The 5,804-nt window shown below is 35.0% G+C and overlaps 1 long non-coding RNA gene across 2 annotated transcripts; it reads left to right on the forward strand.

Moving 5' to 3' along the window:
• Window positions 1-2,247: 2,247 nt before the first annotated feature.
• On the forward strand, window positions 2,248-3,757 carry LOC307158923. Of its 2 annotated transcripts, none has more exons than XR_013821309.1 (3): window positions 2,248-2,292; window positions 3,372-3,535; window positions 3,716-3,757. It is a non-coding gene; the product is annotated as an uncharacterized lncRNA (long non-coding RNA). The 2 variants fall into 2 exon arrangements; XR_013821310.1 differs by lacking the exon at window positions 2,248-2,292 and adding an exon at window positions 2,647-2,712.
• Window positions 3,758-5,804: the final 2,047 nt, after the last annotated feature.

The following is a 5,804-nucleotide window of genomic DNA, read 5'->3' on the forward strand; positions in this document are numbered from 1 at the left end:
CTATGGTGAGTAATTTCTGCTGCATTAACAACTGCCATAGCAAGTCACACAGTCATTCAGGAAATAAACTGAACAATGGGATAAGTTTTTTCCGTTTTCCAACTTGTAAACAATGCGAAGGAACGCATGTTGAGGAGGTAACGAGAAGACGTCGCATGCACTGGATTGCAGCAACAAGACCAAAAGACATTAGTTATAGCAACATCTCTAAGTCAATGAGAGTGTGTTCTCTGCATTTTCAGTCAGGAGAGTCCCGTGGAGTGTAATTTTGTTTTGGAATTTCCTCAAAAATTTCCTCGACTTCAATTTAAGTACGAACTTTTTGGTCCGGTTTCACAGACAGGGCTTAGCTTAAGCCAGGAGTAGGCCTCAGTTTAAAATAAGGATATTTAAGCAACTAAAGGTTTCCATCAGCTTGAATAACATATGAAATTGCCATTTATACAGGACAGCCAGCGTATGAAATGCTTGACACCCATCCTGACTGGGAACCATCTTTGCTTTTGGGCCACAATAAAGTGAAAGTTTCAAATCAAAACAGGTTTGCACGTCACTTAAGGAGACATGTGAGGTCTAGAGTCCAGACAGGAGAGAAAGTGGATGACAGGGTGCAAAGTGAGGCAGTGGAGAAGGCACAAGAAGATAAAAGAGGTAGAACTGAAAGAGTAGATTTTATTGTTTAAATAGTAACATGGTATATGAACTAGGGCCGGGACTCGATTAAAAAAATTAATCTAATTAATTAGAGGCTTTGTAATTAATTAATCGAAATTAATCGCATTTTAATCGCATATAAATTAGGGCTGTCAATCAATTAAAAATAATTGTGTTGAACATGTTATTGAAATAATGTTCAAATGTTCAAAGGGTGAGCATTGAAATAATTGTGCCTAGCAAATAATCAATACAATACAATTGAACATTATTAAATTATTGAACATTATTAAATTATACATTTAATATTAAACATTAAATTATAAACATTATTTACACTTGCTTTACAGATTTTTAACATTACTTCGAAAATGCTGCAATTTAAAGTTTGAGATGTTTTTCATCTGTTTTAGAAAGTATTTTTAGACTTTTGTTTTTTCAGAATAAAACTTATTTTACAATCTTGAGCATGTGTTATATTTTTATTAAATGTGTTTAATTAAGCCATTGCTGCAAGTAATTTGACAGTTAACAATATTTTAGTGTACAGTTAATCACCCAGCTGGCATTCGACTGACCTTAAACGTTTAAATGTGGTTGAAATAATGTCAGTTTATGGAAAAACATTCATTCAACGTCAAAACAACGTTGAACACCAAATGGTTGAAATGGTGTTGTTAACTCACTATGGATTCAACATAGAAATAGAAATAAAATTTGAGTTGTACGTCAAATCAACATTATTTTTACAACCATGACTTTTAAACATTTTGTTGAAATATATCAGTAGAAAAATAACGTTGTTCCAACATCCAGACAATGCTGATCAATTAACTGTTGAAAAAGTGTTGATGCATGAATAATGATACAACGTTGAAAGATCAACTCTGAATTAAACGTTTGTTAAGTAACATTAATTCAACGTCAAAACAACGTTGAACACTAAATGGTTGAAGTGGTGTTGTAAACTCACTATGGATTCAACATAGAAATAAAAATACATTTTTGAGATGTACGTCAAATCAACATTATTTTTTACAACCATGACTTTTAAACATTTTGTTGAAATATATCAGTAGAAAAATAACGTTCCAACATCCAAACAATGCTGATCAATTAACTGTTGAAAAAGTGTTGATACATGAATAATGATACAATGTTGAAAGATCAACTTTGAATTAAACGTTTGTTGAGTCGTGATAAAAGCGCTTTCTAACATTACATCTTTTAAAAAAAAAAAAAAATAAATAAATAAATTTTGATTGCATAACACATTTGTTACAATTTACCGAAAAAAGAAATTGATCTTGTAATACATATTTAGATACAATTCATGTTTTCATAAGGAATAAAAAATAAAAATAAATACACATCAGAGAATTGAGACGCTTTCTACATCTCCTGGCGTACTTTGAGAGCAACTCCAGTCTGATTGATCATTTTGGAATATCGTTCAATACAAGAGCTTGATTGGAGGACGGCGGTTGTCCATCACACAACTGTGATTCTATTGGCTCTGACGGTTCCAGACAACACCCGATTGCGCATGCGCAAGTGTGTCTGTGTCGTCATCGTCAGGCAGATTCTGACCTCGACCTGGACCGGTTCGGAATGAATTTGGGGGTAACAGCTCAAACGGTAAGTCACATTTTATAACTAGAAAATTCCTAAATAAATGTTGTGTGTGCCTGACTCTGTCACATATATTAATACGTATTGTGTTAATTAATATTGTGTGTATGGGAAGAGACTAGTTTAACCGCGAACCGCCGTTGTGTGTGCTAGCTAGCTAACCGCCAACCGCCGTTCTCTCTCTCTCTCTGTGTGTGTGTGTGTGTGTGTGCGTGCGTGCGTGCGTGCAGACTAGTTTAACCGCGAACCGTCGTTGTGTGCTAGGGAGTGTGTGTGCTAGTGTTAGGGATGTCTCTGTTGGTCGAACGCGGCACATTGACACACTTTCCATCCACAAACTTTAAAAATAAGATTGAGATTTCACATTATTCTTCCTTCTCTTTTCCAGAGATTTGGAAGAACACGACTTGAAAGTCTCCTTCAACGGTGAGTTGTCCCCATAACTTGCCTAACCCAACCATCTATTTGAATCTGAAAGTAATTTAACCCTTAAAACAAAAATCATTTACATTTTTGTAAAATTTAAATACAAGTTGATGTGGAAGATATTATTTAAAAAATGATGAGGACAGCCCTCATTTGATTGATTGTTTTTATGACTTATTTTCAAATTAAATGATTTTCTTTATAAAACATTTAAGCTTAAAAATATTTAGTTTTTATATTTTACACTCCCAGATGTATCACAAAAAATGGAGACGACAAAATGCAAAATTGAATGAGAATTGAATGTGAAATCTCAACCTTATTTTTAAAGTTTGTGGATGGAAAGTGTGTCAATGTGCTGTGTTTGATCAACTAGAACAAAATTAAAAATTGCTCCACTGGCAAATTTTTCTATTTATTTTGTGAAAATTTGCATGAAACAAGTGAAAATTGTCTAAACACAAGTTACTTTTTAGTGTATGAGATTATTTTGAATAGAAAATAGTCATTTGACTAGAAATATCATAAATATTCTTGGTAAAATTTTGAGTTTTTGCAGTGCATTTTTATTGGGCAAATGAAAAAACTTGGATTTTGTGGTGTAGAGCGTACTCAATACATTATAAAAATAATAATCAATCGCTTCTTTTTTTGGCTAGAATTCCAGAAGAGAGTTCTTCAGCTCCTTGTCGAAATCAAGGATAAAATTCATGTTGCCACCTCATCTGCTGGAACAAGTTATGAAGTGAAGCCGGCAAACACTGAAGAAGAGCTTGAAGCTTTAGAGAATCGCTTGGAGGACAAGAATGAGGGAGCAGAACTGGTAAGTTTTAAATAATCTTGTAAAGTGCTGGCAAAGTTTCATTATGACAATTGGCTTGTTCACTTTGGTGACCACTACAAACTCCTCGTCCTCATCATGTGCCTGCTTTGTGGAGGTCTGGACTCTACTGACCACTTTTTCTGGTTATATTTTTAATTTCTTGTTTCTTGTTCTTTTCAGAGTAAACATCTGAAGACGTTGGGAGGCGTTGATGCTGCAGACCATGTGAACAAGTCATTGGCTGCGTAAGCAGGGTTTCCGCGGGGTTGTAAAAGGTAGTAAAAGGTAGTAAATTAAATTATGCCAAATTAAGGCCAGTAAAAAGTAGTAAAAAGTAGTAAACGTCATCTGACGAGGTAGTAAATTTTCGAAGCCCCATCTAACTGGGTCTATATCATGGGTGTCCAAACTACGGCGGCCCGCAGCCAGGGTCCGAAATTAACACCCGCCAAGCGCGGTTAGATTTTCCGTTTGGCGAGTAAATCTCAAAAGGCTATCCGCCACACTGGCGGGTGAATGTTCATCATACCAAATAGTAATAAAAAAATATTACAATTGCCTTTTGTAATGTTATGATGCCTGGAAATTAGTTCAAATCTCCTGCGAATCTAGAGCGAGCGAGCGAGCAAAAGCGTGCATGCAAACCGTGTAGCGAGCGCACGGCAGAGAGGGAGAGACCTTGCGTCTCTCTCTCTCTCTCTCTCTCTCATGCAGTGGTGACGCTTTCATATAAACGGCACCTAAACGCTGTAAAAAAAAATATTATGACATTTTAATTGTTTATTAATAAACAAGTGTTTCTGTGTCAGCTGCAAAGATGAAGTTGACACTGACTCGCGATCTTCGCAGTAGTGAACGCGCCGGAGAAAAATGCATTTCTTACGGATTAGCCTATAGCCTACTTTTATTTAGTTTTGAATGGTTCTGTTTAAAAGTAGAAATTTCAAGCTTTCTGTAGATAATAGATATAGGATATTTCTAATTTGTTTAGGTCTGTGAGGCGAGTAGCCTAGGCTACCTATACGCTGAGTTTCGGTTCATGTCTGAACGTGTTGTGATTATACAAAATAATGAAACATGGATTAAAATTAAGATAAAATTAATACAAAACGAAATTCATTTCAAAGAGAGGCTTTGTGTTTTCTGTTTGATGTCTCTGTGAAAGTTTTAAAAGCATCCTTAATGGAGAACGAACGGTTAGGCTACATAACATGTTTTTTTCCTCAAATGCAAACACGAAATAAAAGACAAAATACTTTTTAAAAAGACAAACCATCATTTTTTTGGGAAAAAATATGGATTTATAGCTTTTGAAAAAAAAATATGGATGGATTAATAGCGTTTTGGAAAAAAATATGGATGGATTAATAGCGTTTTGGAAAAAAATATGGATGGAAAGATATTTCATGTCTTTACTTGTCACTTTACTTAACACTTAACACTGCTACAGTTGAAGTTTGAAGCCGTGTTGGTAGTAAAAATATTGTGATGGTAGTAAAATAGGTGGTAAAAAGGTAGTAAATTCAATTTAAGAATCTCTGTATAAACCCTGGTAAGTAACTTTGTTCCTTTTTTGCATTAGTTTACAGTGATGTTCCCTGTCATATACTGTCATGCACTCCCCCCACACACCCACTTACTCACTCTCTGCTACATTTTCATAATGAACTTGATTGCAATATAATATTCTAATATAAATCTGTTTTACCATGGCAGAACTATGACAAATAAAATGATGGCCATAATGAGCCTCAGAGGAAGAAGTGGGAAGGTTGCCTTCATGAAGACCCTGTGGTGAGTTTGCTTTAACATAGTAGTTTTGTAACAGTGTTTTAAAATAATTGAATGTAGTAAGCAGAATAATAATTCATAAGAAATGAAGAAATCATTTTAGTTGGAGGACTCTACAGAGCATGCTCTAATATTATATATAGTACTCCATTCTGGGCTCTAGACTAACTTCTCTACCGGCAGCACTGGTTACTACCAACTGCCTTTTGTTGCTTGCCCAAGCACATGATTATCAATGACCTTGCACATTGATCAATACTAATTTATATACTTGAAACATTGGCAATTCCACAAAAGTTGATATTTGCAAAATATTTTAATTTGAGAGGTTAATGTTTGCTAATACTGTTCTGTTTTTCCCCCCCTCATCAGACGCTGTCTTGAGCTCATTTGATACAGCTACAACAAAAGCAGACGAATACATGGTCAAATACTTGAAATATGCACCAGAGAGGATAGGTGGCGGTGGCAGAAAGAA

The sequence above is a fragment of the Squalius cephalus genome (genome assembly GCF_949319135.1).
Source record: "Squalius cephalus genome assembly, chromosome: 1".
NCBI lineage: Eukaryota > Metazoa > Chordata > Actinopteri > Cypriniformes > Leuciscidae > Squalius > Squalius cephalus.